The sequence below is a fragment of the Gossypium hirsutum genome, chromosome A07 (genome assembly GCF_007990345.1).
Source record: "Gossypium hirsutum isolate 1008001.06 chromosome A07, Gossypium_hirsutum_v2.1, whole genome shotgun sequence".
NCBI classification, from domain to species: Eukaryota; Viridiplantae; Streptophyta; class Magnoliopsida; order Malvales; family Malvaceae; genus Gossypium; species Gossypium hirsutum.
Genome location: NC_053430.1, coordinates 59,043,660 through 59,066,307, shown reverse-complemented (window position 1 = coordinate 59,066,307; position 22,648 = coordinate 59,043,660). Strand labels below are relative to the sequence as shown.

Genomic DNA, 22,648 nt, shown 5'->3' with positions numbered 1-22,648 from the left:
CTTACGGCCATACAATGCCTCATAAGGTGCCATTTTTATACTCGACTGAAAACTGTTGTTGTAAGCAAATTCAACTATTGGTAGGTATTTCTCCCAACTACGTTCGAATTCTAAAACACAAAATCGAAGCATGTATTCAAGAATTTGAATTACCCTTTGGTATTGACCGCCAGTTTGCGGATGAAACGCAGTACTAAAATTCAATTTCGTACCCAAGGCTTCTTGCAACTTTTTTTTAAAACCTTGAAGTAAATCTTGGGTCCTTATCTGAAATAATAAACATAGGTACTCCGTGCAATCTCACAATTTTAGCAATATACAATTTAGCCAACTTATCAAGTGAGTAGTCGATACGTACTTGTATAAAGTGAGCCAATTTTGTCAATCTATTAACCACAACCCAAACGACATCTTTCTTTTTCAGAGTCAGAGGCAAACCTGTCACAAAATCCATCGTGATTTTGTCCCATTTCCACTCGGGAACCATCATTGGCTGAATGATACGATCACGTCCCGAAGTGCACCAAGTTCCAGTAAGGATTTAATGGTGCTACCCCAAGGACCAATTATGCGAGCTCGAGCTAAGCAATTCAAAAAGGCCATTTAGGCCTTAGTTAACCAGTTGTGGGGCGAGGCTTTGGTTGGAGAAATAGAACGAGTTGGGACCAGTTCAATAAATTTTCCTTGCAACATATTGCAAACTGATTTCAGCTCAATTCCAGCTCTTTGAACTCGTTCCAATTAATTTGAACTTTTTATTTTTGAGCTTTGTATTTAGTTGCATTTTAATCATTGCATTTAAGCATCTTAGTTTAATAAATGAGTTGTTGGTTATTAATTCAACTTATTTTAGTTTAATTAAATTGAGTTTTTATGAACTTGATTTAATAGTTGCTTCTTTAAATAATCTAGTTACTAGGATAATTTATTGATGCATGAGTTAAAGTTAATTTAATAATGCTTTCTTTAATTAACTAGTTACTCGAATAATTGATGCATAGTTCATTTACCTAAGTTAAGTATTAATGTGTGTTATGTTTAATAAGTGTTTACATGTGTTTAATAAGCCCATTTTAATGTATTTATTTTAGGAGTCTTTTCAAGTCATAATCATTACATTACAAGGGTTGTTATATGTTAAATAAAGTGACTTTTTAAGTCATTTTCGGTTACAAATGAAGTGGCTATTACAAGGGATGTTTTATACATCATTTAAAGGAGGTTTAAGGAGCATTTTATCATCCAAATTAACTTTGGCAACAACCTTTCCAGTACCACCATTTTTGCCATTTCAAAGGTTATTTCAAGCATTCAAACATCATTAAAAAGCTGATTAAAAAGATGGTGTCCATTCGGCTGACCAAAGGCTAACTCAAGAGTCATTTTTCAAGCACTTAAAGTCATTCATTCAGCTTAATTAAAGTGAATTCAAGGATGGAGTTATTTGGCTCAAGAATGTGAAAAGACTTGAATTAAATTTCAGTTTTTAATTGGCATATTAACTTGAATGTTTGTGACCATTCAACTAGCCTATTTTAGCATTATAAATAGGTGAAATCAGCCTTTGTAAAGGGATCTCTTTGCTTAGTTTAAAACATTATTGAACTTATATGAAATTTGTGAGATTTCTTTCTCTCATATTTTGTTGAAGAACTCGTTGGCTTATCTAGGTCACTAGTGGCGTCAACCTGCATTCTTTTTATCCTAAACTTAACACTATCAAATAATATGACGTTCATCTTTATACCAAGGTTCTCACTTTGCTAAGTAGCGGGCCGAGGTTCTCCTATTCTCCATCTGACCATGTTGAAAACTTATAAGCATTTGGGTCAATATTTTCTAATACTGGTTTGTGTTTGTTTTTGAGATCATTTTCATTCCATTCCATCCTTTCGTTTCACCATAATCCAACCATTAATTCACTTCACATCCGTTGTTTTTTTATCCAATTACTATATTTATCTTCATCTTTTATTATTTTTCTATAATTGAACCTATATAAACTTCATATCCATAAAACGATCTTTGAACCCTTTTTTACATAGCTTCCGCCATTATTCACTGAAAACATCCTTTGAACAAACCGAATGATACTTCTTCATAGACGATCGTGCAAACTTGCATACGACTCGACTCACCCCGAGGTAGATCGTATCACTGAAGTAAACCCGAATGTACCTGATGTTCAGCTTTCACTTGTTGACAGATCACAAACATTGATACAAACTCAGAAATGTCTTTTTTCATACCCGGCCACCAATATAATTTCTTCAAATCGTTATACATTTTTGTGCTATCAGGATGAACTGACAAACTACCACTGTGTGCCTCATATAAAATCTTTTAAATCAACTCAGTATGTTTTGATACACATACTCGATCATGGAACATTAAGCAATCATCTGGTCTGATTCGAAATTCTGAGTTACAATCGGATTCACATTGAGCTCGCTTGGCTTGGAAATCACTGTCATTGTTCTGAGCTTCACAAATTTGCTGAAGAAATAACGGATTTTCCTTCATCTCGGCCAAAATCAAACCATCATTATACATAGCCAAACTTGTACTTATTGCTCTCAAAGCAACCAAGGATTTTCTGTTCAAGGCATTTGCGACTACATTCACTTTCCCTAGATGATAGTTAATCATTAGCTCATAATCTTTCAATAATTCGAACCATCTCTGTTGTCGCAAATTTAAATCCTTTTGATTCATTAGATACTTCAAACTTTTGTGATCAGTAAAGATTCGACATTTCTCACCGTACAAATAATGACGTCAAATCTTCAAAGCAAAAACAATGGCAGCCAAATTCAAATCGTGCGTCGAGTAATTCTTCTCGTGCGGTTTCAACTGTCTCAAGGCATAAGCTACCACTTTACCTTCTTGCATCAACACACAACCAAGACCAGTTAATTAAACATCACTATAGATCACAAACTCTTTACCTGACTCGGGTTGCACTAACACTGGTGCTTCTATCAATCATGCTTTCAACTTCTAAAAACTTTGCTGACACTTTTCAATCAAATCGAACTTAACACTCTTTTGCAGCAACTTAGTCATAGGAGAGGCAATCATTGAGAATCCCTCGACAAAGCGTCGATTATATCCGACTAAACCCAAAAAGCTTCTAACCTTGGTTACATTCTTTGGAGTTTCCCAATCAACAATCGTTGAAAATTTTCTCGAATCAACCCAAATACCATCACCTGAAACTAGATGTCCCAAAAATCCAACTTCATGAAGCCAAAATTCACTTTTACTGAATTTAGCGAACAATTTCTTTTCTCTCAAAATCTGTAATACCATTCTCAAGTGTTCGGCATGCTTGAACTTATCTCAAGAATAAATCAATATGGAATCTATGAACACAACCACAAACTTATCCAAATATGGCCGAAAGATTCAATTTATCAAATCGATAAAAATGGTCGGAGCATTAGTTAAAACAAAAGGCATCACAAGAAATTTATAGTGTCAATACCTCGTTCTGAAAGTGGTTTTTGGCACATCTGACTCATTAACTCTCAACTGATAATAACCGGATCTTAGATCTATCTTTGAAAACACTGTTGCCCCTTTCAACTGGTCGAACAAATCATCAATTCTCGGCAATGGATACTTGTTCTTTATAGCCAACTTGTTAAGCTGTCGGTAGTCAATACAAAGTCTCATAGATCCGTCTTTTTTCTTTACAAACAATACGGAAGCACCCCAGGGAGAGAAACTCGGTCTCACAAACCCCTTATCTATTAACTCTCGCAAATGAGCCTTTAATTCTTTCAATTCAGTCAGAGCCATTCTATATGGAGCAATCGAGATCGATACAGTCCCAAGCAACAAATCAATGGCAAATTCTATGTCTCTAATCAGAGGCAACCCAGGTAATTCTTCTGGAAATACATCCGGGAATTCACAGACTACGGGCACTGATTCAAGCCTCGACTCAGAAATCTCGGTATTCAATACATAGGCAAGATAAGCTTCACACCCTTTTCTCATGTATCTCTGAGCAGACATAAGCAAAATCACCATAAGCAATTTATTTGATTCATCATTTCAACCCAAAGAATCTCACCATTTTCACATTTCAACTCAAGGGTTTTCTATCTACAATTTACCTTGGCATCATGTAATGTCAACCAATCCATACCCAGAATGAAATCAAACTAATCAAATGGTAACAACATCAGATTAGCCGGAAAATAGTGAGCTTGAATCATTAAAGGACAATTCTTGTAAACCTTATCTACTAACACATATTTGCCTAAGGGGTTTGACACTTTAATCTTAAATTCAGTAAGCTCTACAAGCAAACTCTTACTACATACTGAATTCTCGGAAACATAGGAATGAGTAGATCCAGGATCAATCAATGCAATAACAGTAGTATCATAAAGGGAAAATGTACCAGTAATCACATGGGAGATGACACCTCCTGACGAGCATGTATGGTATAGGCTGTAGTAGGTTCTCTACCTTTATTAGTAGTGCTAGTCTGTCTAACATTTTGAAATTTTTCTTCTTCAACCCTTTTTGGACAGTCCTTAATATAATGTTCTTGAGAACCATACCTGAAACAAGCTCAACTAATCTCCCAACACTCACCTTCATGTTGCTTACCACAATGCTGACAGTCAAGTCTATTAGGCCTCATATTGCCCACACTTGCCATTGAAGTAGCTTAAGCTTTAGAACCCAAATATGATCAATATCTGGCTGAAACCGTCAATCGAGGATTCATCTCTTTAGACTTCTTTGGCTGAGATTGGAAAGACTTACTCATTGGCCTCTTTCTTGCATCTCTAGCTTCAATCACAGCTTTTCTCTTTTCTTTGTTCAGCTCTTCGGCTTTACCAGCTCGATCGACTAATACCACAAACTCTTTCAACTCTAAGATCCCAACTAACAGTCTGATGTCTTCATTTAACCCCATCCTCAAACCCCTTGCACATAATAGCTTCAGTAGACACACACTCCTGGGCATACTTACTAAGTTGAACAAATTCACGTTCATATTCTGCCATAGACACACACTGCTGGATCCCTCATTAAAGATATAGCACATTTTAAACATTCTTTGAGAGTGCAAGAAAGCTCATCAAATACCCTGATAGAATTCTCAAGCCAAAACTCTACTTTCTTGGGATCATCATTTATATTAGCCCTAAATTCTTCAGCCCCTTGCTTTCTAATTTTATCAACTAGAGGCTTGTTCAATCTTACCATTTCGGCACTTAAGGAACTACGAGAATCTGTTGGGAATAGGAGGGGGTGGAGGAGGTTGAGCATTCGGATTTGCTCAAACAAATTTTGTATACCAATTATTTATCATATAGAGAAAGGCTTCCCGAGCCCCGTCTTCCTGATCAAGTGTCTCAGGTCTACTATTAGCTGGCGCGATCCCTTTTGCGGGGCAGGTGCATTACTTTCTACATCGTCAGCTACAACTCGGTCAGGATCCATTTACTATATGAACACACAATTTAAATTGTCAAGAGTCATCACACTATCACAGTATATTTATGGCATGTATATATAGACTTTCACACACGCTACGTAAATCCGAGAACTGACTAAACCATAGCTTTGATACCACTAAATTGTAACGCCCCTTACCCATGTTCTACACCGAAACAAGGTACGAGAAATTATCGAAACATAACACATGCAATCGTATGAAACCATAACGTAGATTTTTTTTTATATATCCAAGTTAAAACAATTCAAATTTCTTACCTAATCATGCATCCATACCTTATAGCTTGAACGATATTAATTAATATCAATGGCCTTATACAAAATGAGCTATCAAATATTGAAGGCTAACATTTTAGGCCAAATTAATTATGACATAAAACAAAATAACTAAGTCCTCTATACATGCCATAATCCAAAATATTGTTTTCAAAATACCAAAAGAGTGTTGGTAGTGTGAATGTATCTCCAACGATCTCCGAACCCCAAGCTGGCTTGGTGATACTATAAGACAAAGGAAAGGAAAGAGAGAAAGCATAAAGCTTAGTAAGTAAGTACGTAAATGATAAACAATTTGTCAACATGATTCTCAAGGTAAAACAATCATAATTATACAATTACTCATTTTAAGGTTAAGCTATTTTCTTGAGTCACAATCAATAAATTATTTATAAATGGAGCTACGGAACTTCAAACTAAGATCCATTAATTTTCCTCGAAACTAGACTCACATATATTCTAACCAAAAAAATTTTCGAATTTTTTGTTTAGCCAATTAGTACAGTTTATTCATTAAAGTTACCTCTATTTCGCTATCCAACAATTCTGACTTCTCTTCAATAAAAATTATTTATCTCATGGTACGGGACTCCAAATTAATAAATGATAGTTTAAAAAAAACGAGACTCACATATATTCCTACCATAAAATTTTCAGAATTTTTCATTCATCCAATTAGTACAGTTTATCCATTAAATATACCCTTATTTCACTGTCCGACAGTTCCTATCTTTCTTTACTAAAAATTATTTATCTCATGGTACACATCATGAATGCTGTCCCCGTCAATTCCTATTGAAAACAGACTCATTTTGGATTTTAAGCATGCAAAGTATGACCCATAATTATTTTTCTACAATTTTTAATGATTTTCCCAATTCAGAACAGGGGATTTCAAAATCATTCTAATCCTATCTCACGAAAATCCAATTATCGCAGAATATGAATTTCTTTTGCCTTCACTGTTTCTTTTATGAAAAAATAAACTCATTAATATTTAATTTCATATCTTATTCAACCTCTAATTCAATTTCTACCATTTTTGGTGATATTTCAAAGTCACACAACTGCTGCTGTCCAAAACTGTTTTATTACAAAATTTCATTTTTACATAATTTCACTTACTCCATTCTATCTTACCAAAGATTCACTCAACTATCAACTATCGAGCACATTGCTCACAACTTTTCACATCGATATACCTACACTTATTCATCGCATAGTCATGTACACATGTATTTTCACTTAGTAAATTTACCGTTGAACTCATCAGAATAATAACAGATACCCGGTGGCCTGTGCATATACCACCCTTGTGACCAAAGCTCTCTGGTACGCATAGTAGCCTACACTTAGTACTACACATGCAACCTATCAATCTGGTACACGTAGTAGCCTGCACGTAGCACTACACACGTGACTTATCCATCTGATACATGTAGTAGCCTGCACTTAGTACTACACTCATGATCGAAGTTAATGGGTATGCATAGTAGCCTGCACTTAGTACTACACATGCAACCTATCAATCCGGTACACATAGTAGGCTGTACTTAGTACTACACATGTAATCGAAACTATCGGGTACGCATAGTAACCTGCACTTAGTACTACACATGCGACCTAACAATCTAGTGCACGTAGTAGCCTGCAATTAGTACTACACATGTGACCTAAAACTATCTTAAACACATAGTAGCCTGCACATAGTACTACACATGTGTTCTCACAATGGATCATTCGTATCTCTTCTATTCCGAAGGTTCAATTAGGAAATTCTTCACTTTTTAACATTTTACTAACTCGTTCTTAGTCAATCCCAATTCGTAGTTTACATCAATTGATCATTCTATACGCAGCCACATCTCATATAGTGACAAAAAATAATAACATAAAAAGAATCAAAATATTATTTACATACAAACTTACCTCGGTCCAAAATATAGAAATTTTGCAATTTAGTCCACAATCTTTTCCTTTCCCCGATCAAGGTCGATTCCACGTCTTTCTTGGTATATAATAACATATTTGACTTATTAAAATGCTCATATTATTCAAATTAAAAAAAAATCCTATGGCAAAATTTACAATTTTCCCTTAAAGTTTCACAAAATTACGATTTTGCTACTAGGTTTAGGAAATAATTTTTATTCAATTTCCTTGTATTTTAGGCTTAGCCGAACCATTTTCATAACTATAGAAGTCCAAAATTTGCATTAAATCACACACTTACACACATTTTACACTTTTTTACAAAATAGTCCTTTTATGCAATTACAACAAAAATCACTTAGTGAAAGTTGTTTATCACACTCCAAACATTCATATTCTTCCATAAATCATCAAAATACATGCATGTCATCCATGGGTAAAATTTTAAATTAAACCCTAGCTCAAAATATTGGTAGAAATAGGTAAATCGAGCTACGGGGATCTAAAAAATGTAAAGAACATTAAAAACAGAGCTAAAATGGACTTACAATTGAGCTTAGAAGTTTGAAAACCATATCTATGTCTTCCTCATGTGAAATTCAGCCAAGGGGTTAAAGATGGACAAAAATTGGCTTTTAATTTTGTTTTTAATTCATTTTAATAACTAAATGACCAAAATGCCCTTAATGAAAAACTTTGGAAACATGTCTAACCATGTCCATTTTTGTCCACCAACTTAACCGATTGTCTAATTACCATATAAGGACCTTCAATTTAAAATTTCATAACAATTGGACACCTCTAACATGTAGAACTCAACTTCTGCACTGTAACACCCCAAACTTGGCCTAGAAGTTTGGCTCAAATCTGGCGTGTCACATTGAAGTGTTTTTCGAAAACCATGTTTCCATTAAAAACCCTTCTTAATAATTAAAAACTTATACCCTTTTTAAACCTTGTTAGAAAACCTCAGCTGAATAACATTCTTAACAACTTTGTAAAAATTTTGGTAGTTACGGAAGCTTAATTTAAAAACAATTGCGGATACGTGATGTTTTCAACAACAGTAGTTGCTTTGAAAAATTGTGTTCTAATACTAGCAATTATACGAACAATAATAAAATTCCAAATTTGAAATCCAGAAAATTACAACGGCTATACTACAACCCATATAAAAACATTTAAAAGTAATAATCAAAACTGTAACATAAACAATGTGTGTGGCTTCCTCCGAGCCCCTCGCAGCTCCGATTCGTCTAAGGCTGGAAATTACCTGAAGGGTTCATAAATGGGGTGAGTTTACAAAAACTCAGTGTGAAATCCCCTACTATATAAAAGGAACAGTCAGTCATATAAAAGAATTAAAAGTCTGGCCCCAGCACTACTTACAGTTTCAGTATCAATTAGGCCTTAGCCCATTATAACAGACAGTACAGATGGTCCTTAGCCCATTAGAGAATAAGAAACATTATCAAAACTAGAATCAAAATGAGAATCAGAATCAAAAATAGAATCAGGTGACAGAATCAAAATTAGAATCAGAATCAGAATTAGGTAACAAAATTAGAATCAGTATCAGGTAACAGAACCAGAATTAGAACCAGAATCAAAATTAGGTAACAGAATCAGAATCAGTATCAGGTAACAGAATCAGAATCAGAATGTGAATGCAAACCCAACCCAATCCATCCGTATACACCCCCGCACCAACCTTACACCATGTGGGGAGACAACTCGACCCACCCATCCGCTACACACCACAAAATTTGCAGCGAGGCTGCCAGATATTGTAACGAAGTCACCAGCTACAGATATTGTGGCTAGGCCACAAGAATAGATATATATATATATATATATGTGGCGAAGCCACCAGATTGCAGCGAGGCTGCGAGATATTGTGACGAAGTCACCAGAACAGATATATGTAGCGCGGCCACCAGATTGCAGCGAGGCTGCCAGAATGCTTCCTCCATCAATATAACCCATATCCCATGCAACAAATATACATATCATAGCGTACAACATACAGAATCAGAATATCATGTCCATATTTGAATCAAACAATCACAGTCAAGTCATTCATATCACAAACATATATTCACAATCAAATCCGTCAACCACACAGTCCAAGTCAGTCACTTGTCCACAAGAGCAAAACAGTCATTTAACACCTTAGGGGTAAAATGGTAATTTTACCCAACAAGGGTATCTCTGTAATTCTACCCTATAGGGGTATTTCAGTAATTCTACCTTATAGGGGTATTTCAGTATTTCTACCCTACAAGGGTATTTTGGTAATTCTACCCTACAGGGGTATTTTAGTAATTCTACCCTATAGAGTTATTTCGGTATTTCTACCTTACAGGGGTATTTCGATATTTTTACCTTACAGGGGTATTTCAGTATTTCTACCCTATAAGGGTATTTTGGTAATCTTGTAAATAGAGGGTAAAACGATAATTCTGTAAATTAGGGGTACTTTGGTAATTTTACAAGTCGAGGGTATTTTAATAATTTTACAAGTCGAGGGTATTTCAGTAATTTCACAAATCAGGGGTATTTTGGTAATTTTACAAACTAGGGGTATTTTGGTAATTTTACAAACCAAGGGTATTTTGGTAATTTTACAAACCATGGGTATTTTGGTAATTTTATAAACCAGGGGTATTTTAGTAATTTTACAAACCAGGGGTATTTTGATAATTTTGTAAAGTAAGGGTATTTTGGTAATTTTACAAACCAGGGGTATTTTGGTGATTTTATAAACCAATGGTATTTTAGTAATTTTACAAACCAAGGGTATTTTGGTAATTTTGTAAACCAATGGTATTTTGGTAATTTTACAAACCAGGAGTATTTTGGTGATTTTATAAATCAAGGGTATTTTAGTAATTTTACAAACCAAGGTTATTTTGGTAATTTGGTAAACTAAAGTACTCTAAACAGGGATAACAATACGAATGGGCCTAAAGCCTTTTCTTGGCCCAAATGGGCCTACACGCTCGTGTAGCCCTTTTAGCCCAAATCTAGCCACAGATATGAGATTCACCTAGCCTAGTCCAATATTTGCTACACAATCAAACAACTTATCTAATTGGGCCGGTAGTAGCCATCCTACAGTTAGAGTAGTGAGAAATACACACCTGATAGGAGGCTGGAGTTAATCCGCGCTCCGAGCACTCTTAGCCGACGCCCAACCCAAACGAGCACGCCATGAAGTGAAAGGGATCAGCCAAGAAAGGTACCTTTACTCTCCTCATGGTTATTTCTATTTAAAGCCAGCTTCGCAACCACTCTTATGTTAGCTTCCTGATGTGGGATCCCTCCATCATCAGAGTTTAAATTCAACACCAACTCTTGCCGCCCCCTGTTAGCAAAATAAATGCTCTTTGCTTGCCATGAGTTTCGAACCCTGGACCTCCTTACCACCTCTATGACGCAACCTTCCTGCCTCTTATGTGGCGCTACTTTGCCACTAGACCACAAGGCTTTTTATGGCACAATTTCTCCAACAATATTCTTAAGGCCTACCTACTACACCTAGGGTTTGATTCACCTTAAACCAAAATTTTTGCTAGAGTCCAGGTTTGAACCCTGGACTTTTCCAACACTTCTCAGCATACTTAACCACTTAAACAAGCCTTCATTAACCAAATTTACATGCACAACAAAATATTATAAGCTGCCTTCAACCACTCCCATGCTCAAGCCCCAAAACTTCTAGGCCCAAATTCAGGGTGTTACATGCACTTTTTACAATTTAGTCCTTTTGAGTAAATTGAGTGCCCAAACGTCAAAATTTTCGAACAAAATTTTTACAAAACACATTTTTATATGTCAGATTTGTTGTCCCGAAACCACTATTCTGACTAAACCCAAAATCAGGCTGTTACAATACGCTTTGCTTGAATAAATAATTCACTGTCACTCTTTACGAACATATGTGTTATGGTAAGTATAGGTGAATTTACCAAATGTAGCCTATATGGGTGAAATATCTTTTCAAAGTCATACTCAGCTAATACACACTAGACACATGCTTGTGGATTCATGTCTACAGACACATACCTGCAGATTCAGGTTTGTAGATTCATACTTGCCTTTGTATATACAAATCTAGTCTTAAAGATAATTCTTGGGGACTCACGTTCACTGAATATTTCTCGTGCAATCGTGATTGGAGAACTTAGACTTGCAGACTCGTAATATGTGAACTTGTTCGCATGAACTTATTTCCATTAATTTTCATATAATAGAGTCCCAGTGGACTAACTTAGCCTAGGAGCTTGAGGATAATTCCTACAGGCAACTCTTAGCTTGTATTATAGTCCTTATGAACTAATACTTGTGGTTGATCTAGCAAAGTGGACTCTTGTTTGAATGATGGTCTTGGCGAACTCATAACTGTGGATTCTCTTTTAGAGAAATCAACTTGTGAATACATACTTCATTAATTTGTAAACTCAAATTTATTCTGGTGCAGACGAATGCTTGTATGCTTGAAGGTAAGTCCTACGGACTATCATAAACTTTTATAGAAGGGCAAGTTTGGCAGACTGGCATAACTTACGACTTGGAGACAATTCCCACCACAACACTAATACTTCTTTCAATTAACATCCCGCCACAACATCGATACTTCTTTCAATTAATATCAAAAAGGCATACTCATTTCTACATAACATGTATTGCACTCGAAGTTTTATGGCTCATCAACACAAGAGCAATTCATATACCATTTAACCACATTCATTCAATAACCATAGACTCACAAAAAAATAATAATAGTTCACTACCAATTAATACTTCAACGGCTAAAGCGGACAACAATTATATAACAATTAGTATTAAATTTGGACCACATATTCACACTCAGACAAAACGACATTGATAACATTTTCACACAATAGCGAGAAAGTTCAAAATCTCCAGATTATGCAACAAAATTTTCAAACAAAACATGAACATGTAGCATATAGAACGGAAATAAAAGTTGGAGCTTAGAACTCACTCACAAAACACCCAGATGCTAGAAACCTACACTTACTTTGCCTTTCCTTTGTCACTCTGACCTTCTCCTTGGTTAGCTAAACAAAATAACCATTCGTCAATCAAAACGACAACATTCATATGTGAGACATTCAAAATCCATTAACATGCAGAATATTTTTGTAAGCTATCTAAGATCTTATGTTCACAGCCATGAAGTCTACCATAACTTACAAGTTTCTTACCTCTTCCTTTCAGTCAAAAGATGCAGAAGGGTTAGAAAGGTTACCAGCTCACTAGATTCTTAATTTCTCAACCTAACATGTCTAGTTTTCCTTCATGCAAACTATTCCTTACTTTCTTAATATTCCAAAAAAAAAAGAAAAGGAAAATTGAAGAAGACGAATACCAAAACAAGAGAATCAAAGAATAGCATCTTCGGTTCTTCTATTTGTACTCCTCTCACCTCCGTTCACCAATTCCAACATTCAATATAAAATTATTTAAGCTAAAATCATGTTGTTCCCCACTTATACCATCTAGTTCTAATGTAATGGGACAAAAATTGAAATTCAATTTGTATACCAATCGGTTCACAACATTCAGTAATTAAAAAAAAAAGCAGTCATGAATTGAATTTTTCTTAATTAAATACCTCACCTTATCGTGGATTTTTCAAAATAATCATTTGAATCAATGTTTTTTCTACAATCATGACAAAACTTTAATTTAACAGTTTCGAGTGTGACATTTATTTTAATTAATTTTAGACATGAGTTTTACCTAATTTAACACTTATTGACTATTTTCTATGTAGGTACAATTATTGTTCATTGTGTCAAGAAATGAGAGGATATATGGATTGCATGAAAGTTTTGACACAAAAGCTCGAGTTGGTGCACAAGATGAAGATTTTAAGATTATTTTATTAAGACTTTTTCTAATTTTAAGCTTTTATCTCTTATTATTTTAAATTATTATTATCATTATAAGATATATAATTAAATGAACAGTAGAGGGGGCGGCGCATCACAGTCAACCATTTACTTTTCTTTATGTTTTATTTAATTTTATTATTATACACATTATTTTTTGTTGATTTTTTTATTCTTAATTGGATTTAATCTCCTTTACTTTGATATAGGTTGACACATGTGGGCACGACAACTGTTTAATTGCACAATCTAGTTAAACTGAATGATAATTTTAGATATTTCAATTTCATTGAGATTAACTTGTTGGAAAATTCTGGTTTTAAAGATGGTTTTCATTCATAGAGGAAAATTAAAATTTAAAATTCGAGCCAATTTTTTCTCGAAAAGTACATGTGCTTTGTAATAGCCCGGTTTAGACCCTAGTCGGAATAGTAGTTTTAGGACCACAATTATGAGTCAAAAAATATTCTAATAATATTTTTTGTGTTTATAGTATGTGGTTAAGTATGTATGAAAGTTTTGTATGAAAATTCAATCATTTGTGTGCTTAATTTGTAAAAAGGACTAAATCGTAACAAATGAAAAATTGGACTTCTATTTGATTAAGTGCCGAATTGATGTATCTTATTAAGTGTGAGGTCCTTATTAAGGAAATGGGCCATTAACATGGTTAATAAACTTTTATGGACAACCATTAAAAAGCTTTTATATTATTTCATTAAGGGTAAATAGGTAAATGTGATATTAATGTATTATTAATAAAACAAATGTATGAAATTAGGCCACTAGTGTTCGTCTTTGCCGAAAATACAAAGAAAACGAAAAGAAAAAGAGTTATATAGAGTTCAACAAGCTCAAGCATAAATTAAGTATGTGTTTTTGATCGGTTTTCGATAATTTTTATGTTTTTTAGATTGTTGCTTAGTAATCTATCAAGCCCATGTCTCAATTTCTGAATTTGATGATGAATTTGAGTTATGCCATTGATTAAATTGTAAGCTTTGTGATGTTAGTTGATGAAAATGAAAGAAATGTGTTGGGTTAATATGTTTTGTATTTTAATTTTTGATGAATTTGAGTATTTTGGACAAATTTGTGAAAATGAGAAATTGAGGGGCTAAAATGTGAAAATGAAATATGTGGGCTTATATGAGCTAAGGGAAAATTCGGCTAAGCATGTGTATATAGAAATTTTGTATATTCTGTGATTTTTGTGATTAAGGACTAAAGTGTTAAAATGTAAAAATATGAGGGCTAATTTGTAAAATGCCTTAAATATGTGTAAATGGATTGAATTGAATGATTTGGTGAATAAAAGAGTTAAATTTGAATGTGTTTATATCAAGAACCAAATAAAACGAAATTAGATCGGGGGAAAACGAAAGTATTTTAATAGTTGTTCGTTCCATTCATTCTCATACGAGGTAAGCCTATATACAAATAAATGTGTTGAATTGAATTATTATTATGTATATGTTAATGAATTGTGATGAATGGCTATTGGAGCTGAGTATGTGAAATCCGAGAAGTTCGCTAATGTGACAAAGTCCAAAAAGCCCCGTAGAACCATAGAAATAGTAAAGATACATATGTCATGACATAGGATTCTAATATGAGATGTCATGTAAGACCACGTCTAGGACGTTGGCATCGATTTGAGATTTACGTGTAAGACCATGTCTGGGAGATTGGCATTGTATATGATTTCATGTAAGACCCTATCTGGGACATTGGCATCGATATTTGATTACATGTAAGATCACGTTTGGGACGTTGGCATTGTACAAGCTTCTCGAGCAATCCGAGTATCCTTATCGATTTTGAACGGTTCAACGGGAATCCCGAGAAATGAATAACTATGTGAATGTATATCCGATTCAGGTACGTATGAACTGTATATGGAATTTGGCAATGAAAGGTGAGTATGAATATGATCTTTTGATATGTGAACTACATGGAAATGTGATGCACTTATAAGTAAGTGATTATGAACAATTGAGCTAAATGAGAAATATGAACTTGCTATTGTGTTATGCCATGATTCATATGAATAGATTGGTTTATAATTGTGATATGTGATAAGTTTATTTGTATATGGCTTACTAAGCTTTTAAAGCTTACTTTGTGTGTTCTTTCCATGTTTTATAGTTCATCGAAGCTAGCTCGGACATCAGGGATCATCGGGAACCATTATCACACTATCGACTACTTGTTGGTACTTTTGAGGCCTTTGTATATATATGGTATATGGCATGTATAGGCTAGTGTCAGTTTGATGTATTTTGAACTATGATATTTTCCATGAGATTTGGGTTATGAATGTTGGCATGTGTTGCTATGAAAGTTAATGTAAATTGTGTTTGGTAAGTGTTATACATATATGATGCATATGATGCCTTATATGTTGGCTTATTTGGTGTGATTATGTGTTGGCTATCTTGGTTAGTTGTTAATTGATGTGTTAATGCATTTGGAATTATATAAATTGTGATAGTTTTGGTTTGATGAATTGGCATGTTTTGCTGGCTAAAAGACATATTGAAATGATGCTAGTTTTGGTTGCTATGTGTGCTTGAGATTAGGGTGGCAAATTGGCTTTGAAAATGGCCAATTTTTGTCCACATGAGCAGAGACATGGGCGTGTGTCTCAGCCGTGTGTGACACATGATCATATTACATAGTCGTGTGTCCCCTGGGATTGTAACACCCCTAACCCATGTCTATTGTCGGGTTGGGGTTATATGGTGCTACCGATCATATTACAGTTCAGACAAATATGCATTTCATTTTACAGATCGAAATTACAACTTATGCATATACAAAAAATATGTTACATCATTAACTTCATTGACCGAATATTAGACCTATATAGGTATATTTTTCTTTATATATATATAAGTCATACGTATACACTAAATCATACATCAATTGGAATAAATTTTCATTACTAACCCTTTTATCCATGCATACGGCATTGATGCGTTTATCTGTGTGAAATTCACATGTTTGCATCATAACATAATTTAAAACATGCATTCGGTTATAAGTAACCCATTTATACATATTTTACAACTTACAATTAACTAACAATCTATATAGCCATGCATATGCTTTGATTTCTATTCATCAACCACATGACCTACCTTAGTTCAATTTACATCCAAATAAACATATGGCTGAAACATACTAACAATGCTCATGTATATAATGCGCAACTTACTCCAAAATAAATGCTACACTTAGATTTAATTACATACTAAAACAACCGACCAAAATAATAATGCAATACATGCAACACTTACCATTTAGCAACCGAATAATTTAAACTAGCATACATTCATCCATAACTTTAATTCTCACATTACATATTTTTCATCAAAAACTAACTAATATACCAAGTGTATATATTATGCTATTATTCTATCATAGCTGAACCTTATTACCCAAAATTACATACATATACGAAGCTTCCATTATCATTTTACCAATAATCAAGCTCAATAAAATGCTTTAACCAAAGACATGTAAAATTAAGACTAAACATAGTGATCAAATTCACATGTATGCTGCATACTAGTATGAAACAGATCCAAAGCAACCAAACATATTTATGACCAATTTTACCATGCCACATACAAAACCAGAAACCAATCTTAATATAAAATCACATATCATAATTTATAATTGTTCATAGCATACAACATCTTGACCAAAGTAGACTTAAACCATAACTAAACCAAAACCAAAATCAAGCAAGGTAGTTAAGCCATTTTTGCATGACTAATATACAAACATTTTCAAAATAACTAACCCCAAAGCCAGCCTATACATGCCATGATTTAAGTTTAGCTTATAAGGTACCCAATTAGTAGGTAGTGTGATGAACTTGGCTGACGGTCCCTGAGCTTGTAGCTTGACTCCAAAATCTATAAAACAGAGTAAACATAACACATAGAGTAAGCAAATAAATAACCCAATGATGTTATCAAATTAACTAAACTAAACCAAATTATTTTATCATTTCACATTTAGATCCAATCATCTTTATATATATTTATATTAAGTATATATAAATGTATATAATTATTTCCATTTATATCATCACCTTGAACTAATGTTTATATAGCCAAAATTTACACATTATCATTTAACCTTCAAGGCAGAATATTCATTATATACCTAGTTCACATACACAAATACAAAACTCATATGTCTTAATATAATTTCATATACATATGTTAACCATATAACCGAATATGTATCTCATCATTTATACACATATACATAAGAACTATTCATAACATGCTTACTACTCGTTCACAAAACCAAATACACATATCATATACACATATTTTCTTAATTTGCACTTTACAAGATTCATAACAAATAGCCAAGGTTTTTACTTACCTTTTCTCAAGTAGGTGACAATTTAATTCATTCCTGACATATAGCTCGTTTTACACATTCGAACTCATTATACCTTTTCCCAATGAACCATTCAGAATTGCATAGGACACTCAAATAATCACACAAGTCGTACAATGCCAATGTCCCAGACATGGTTTTACATGTAGTCACATATCGAAGCCACTGTCCCAGACAGGGTCTTACTTGTAAACACATATTGGAATCACATATCAATGCCATGGTCTTACTCACACACACATATCAGAATCCTATGTCATAATATATGTATCCTAACTATTTCTAAGGTTTATATAGGGCTTTCGGATGCTGTAACTCGATCGAAACGAATTCAGAAATGTAGTAACCAACCCTTTTCACATTCGGCCATAACAAATATAAATTAATTCATTTCATAACAGCATGTAGCTCTAGCATTTAACTACAATTAAACACGTCTATTTGCTTATAAACTTACCTTGAACGATGTAAAATGGAACGAAGCGACTAGTCGACAACTTTCGTTTTTCCCCGATCCAAATCTGATTTCTTTGTTTCTTGATATAAACATATTCAAATTAAACTCATTCAAACATATTTTCATTCAATTTAGTCCAATAACACATAAATGGGAAAATTACCATTTTACCCCTAACATTTACACTTTTTACAATTTAGTCCTTTTTGCACAAAACACAAAATACACAAAATTTCAGCATACCTATGTTGAGCCAAAATTTTCCCACTCTCAAACAAGTCCATATATTTCATTTATTTCACATTTTAGTCCATCAAATTATTATTTTTGCAATTTAGTGCTAATAACTCAAAATCATCAAAAACTCCAATACAAAATATGTTAAACTAAAACATATCTTTCATATTTCATCATCAAACAACATAAACCACAAGTTCTCAACAATGACATAACTCAAAATATTCACCAAAATAAAAAATTCAAGCATGGGTTTTGTAGTACTCAAAGCAACGATCTCAAAAATGTAGAAATTATCAAAAATTGAACAAAAATGAACCTTTATTGAGCTTGAATAAATGTCAAACCCTAGATTTGTTTCTTTCTTTTTCTTTGTTTTAACTTTGGGCAAGAATAACAAATGAATATAAAATAAATTTTGATAACTTAAGTTTTAACTAATATATGTTTCTTACTAAATTACTTTTAGAACCTTAATGAAATAAAAATAAAATCTTATAATATAAGTCCATTACCGTCCCTGTAATGCCCCAAAAACCCCAAAATCTTAAGTTTTTCTTTTTGTGCTTAGCATTTTCAGTTAAGTGTTAATTATGTGATAGTAGGTCTTGGTCAAGGTTTGAGCTCGAACCTAGGGGTGAAAGAAATTATTGTTTAATTATTAAGAAAAAACCCTGATGGCAAGTAGTTGGCTTTTAAATAAAAATAGGGGAAAATGACATCAAAAAGCCTTGTGGAGGAGTGGCTAAGTGACGCTACTTACAGTGTAGGGAGGTGGCATTAGTAGATAGCAAGGAGATCCGAGGTTCGAATCCTAGCTTAGTATTTTTTTAGGAGTTTAATTTTGGCCTTCTAGAAGGTTGGAAGTGGCGTGAAGATGGACTCTAAGGGGAGTGTTCAGAAGAGAAAATTTAGGAAATAGATTGGGGAGTTATCAGGGACAAAAATGAGAAGATAAGAAGGGGGAAGTGATGGAGTTGAATCGGGAATTGAGGGTCAGGTAGTTTGGTTAGAGGCTATAAATATGTGCTGAGTCTGGTATCTTAGGCTAATGCCAAATTTTTTCATTTTTTTTCTTCAGTGCCGATAGGCTTTTCCATCTTTGCTAGCTGATTCTTTTGCCATTCTTTCTCTCCTCATATCTCTTTTGATTTACCCTTTGGGTTAGCCGATTCCTTCTTCTACCCTTCTTCTTTAATTTGTGCCAAATAAACCTTATTCACCATATTAGTTTGAAAGCCAAAAAGTGAATCTCCCTTGGGCCAATTACTCTTTTGGTGGAATTAGTATCGGATCTCGGATTGTAGCTCTTTATCGAATTGCTCCTAAGGTGTTTTGCAGTTTTGATCTAAGGAGTACGTGATCAAGGAAAAGCTATTAGGGGTTGGTGTTCAAGGTTGGTGACTAAGGGAATCGCAGCATGCTTGCTTACCAGGTGTGTACATACACTGCACACACAAGTAAATCGACAAAAGCCGAAATGTCGAAAAGCCAAAAGTTTGGATGCGGTAGTCTTGCAAGTGTGCGGACACTCGTAAGGGGGAGACCAATAGGTTGCCTAAGACCCACAGGTGATTCCGTGGACTTGGGTTGTGATTTGGCTATACGGGCCAAAATGGGCTAAGTGGGCCCGTTGGGCTATTGGGCCCATAGCCCACAGGTCCCAGGTTTTAGCGAAAACCTTGTTTTCATTAGAAACAGTTACTTAAAAGAAAAAACCTTAATTACTTTGTAAAATCTCTTTTCAGTTGCAGAAGCTTTATTTAGATCAGATGATTTTATGAAAACTCGTCATTTAAAAATTGAGTTGCAGAAACGTAGTATTTAAAAATAGCTATGGTTTAGGAAACCACGTTCTACTTTTAATAAATATAAAGCATAAAAAATGATAATAATCCTAATTTGAAATATTAGCTAGAGGAATGACCTTGTTACAACCCAAATCAAATAGAAATAATTTAAAAGGCCTTCATCCAAGCACCTAGGTTTTTATTCACTTATTACCAAAATTTTTGCTAAAGCCCAGGTTTGAACCCAAGATTTCTCCAACACTTCTCAAGGCCATTAACCACTAAAGCAGACATTTAATTGTGTCAACCTTGCGCAGGGGCCATGCTAATCTTCTTTGTATCGTTCCAATTTTATCGGATGTCATCCTCAACTGTTTGAATCAGGTAAAATTTCAAGGATAAAATTTCTTTTTGGGGGTAGACTTGTAACGACCCAAAAATCCTGAAATCCAAAAATCCTAAAATCTTGAATTTTTTTTCTTTTTGTGCTTAATAATTCCGGTTAAGTGCTAATTACGCAAATGTAGGTCTTGGTTAAGGTTTGAGTTCGAATTAAGGGGTAGAAGAAATTATAATTTAATTATTAAAAGAATCAAGGTTAGCAAGTAGTTGGGCTTTTAAATAAAGATAGGGGAAAATAGCATTAAAAAGCCTTGTGGAAGAGTGGCTAAGTGACTCCACTTAAAGTACAAGGAGGTGGTGTTAGTAGCTAGCAAGGAGGTCCAAGGTTCGAATACTAGTTTTGTGTTTTAGAAGTTTAATTTTGGCCTTCTAGAAGGATGGAAGTGACGCCCAGATGGACTCTAAGGGGAGTGTTCAGAAGAGAAAATTTAGGAAATAGATTGGGGAGTTATCAGGGAGAAAAATAAGGAGATGAGAAGAGGGAAGTGATGGAGCTAAATTGGGAATTGAGGGTCAGGAAATTTGGCTAGAGACTATAAATATGTGCTGAGTTTGGGATCCTAGGCTAATGCCAAATTCTTCATTTTTTTAATGTCGATTGGCTTTTCCATCTTTGCTAGCTGATTCTTTTGCATTCTTATTCTCCTCAAATCTCTTTCGATTTACCCTTTGAGTTAGCCGATTCCTTCTTCTACCTTTCTTCTTTAATTTGTGCTAAAAAAACCTTATTCTCCATATCAGTTTAAAAGTCGAAAAGTCGAATCTCCCTTGGGCTGATTACTCTTTTGGGGTAAGTATCTTATCTCTTTTTCAACTAGTATTGTTAATACCAATTATTCCCCTCCCTCACTTTTTTTAATCAACTTTGGTAGGGAATTAGTATCGGATCTTAGATTTTTTCTCTCTGTCGAATTGCTCCTTAAGTGTTTTGCGGTTTTGGTAAGTATTCCTCTCTTATTGGCTAAGGTTGGCTGAATGGTCGTAAGTGAGATAAGGGGGTGAATTATTTCGGATGCTAGTCCCCTAGTATTTGGTTTTAATGAGTAAGATTAATGTAGATCTAGGGAGTACGTGATCAAGGAAAAGCTATTAGGGATTGGTGTTCAAGGGGTTAGGGTGAGGTTTTAGTTTTTGGGTAAAATACGTATTAAGCATATGATTAATTGAAGGTTGATATCATTTGTAGGATTGGTGACTAAGGGAATCGCAGAACGCTTGCTTACCATGTGTGTACACACACTGCACACACACAATGAATCGACAAAAGCCGAAATGCTGAAAAGCTGGAACTTGGGCTACGGTAGTCACACGAGTGCACGAACACTCGTGGAGAGGAAACCGATAGGTTTCTTGAGGCCCATGGGTGATTCCGTGGACTTGGGTTGAGAATTGGCCAAATAGGTCGAAATGGGCTAAATAGGCCTGATGGGCTGTTGGGCCTAAAATAGGCAAAGATTGATAAGTGATGCTATGTGTTAGAAAATTTGTATGTGAGCATGAGTATAATATGATTTGGGCCTAATGAGCCATATGAAGGTGAATTGGGCCTAGTGGGCCATAAGAATATGAACTAGGCCAGATGGGCCATTTGAATAAGATTGGGCCTAGTGGGCTATATGCATGTATGTAGGGGTATTGGGCCTAGTATATGATGACTACATAAAACTTAATTAATTAATTGAGACCGTGGACAAGTCATAGGGTTAAGGTGTGGCAACGGG

At 34.4% G+C, this 22,648-nt stretch overlaps 1 non-coding gene across 1 annotated transcript; it reads right to left on the bottom strand.

Moving 5' to 3' along the window:
* Positions 1–20,797: 20,797 nt before the first annotated feature.
* On the bottom strand, positions 20,798–20,897 carry LOC121204235 (U6 spliceosomal RNA). Its single transcript, XR_005899164.1, has one exon. It is a non-coding gene; the product is annotated as a U6 spliceosomal RNA (small nuclear RNA).
* Positions 20,898–22,648: the final 1,751 nt, after the last annotated feature.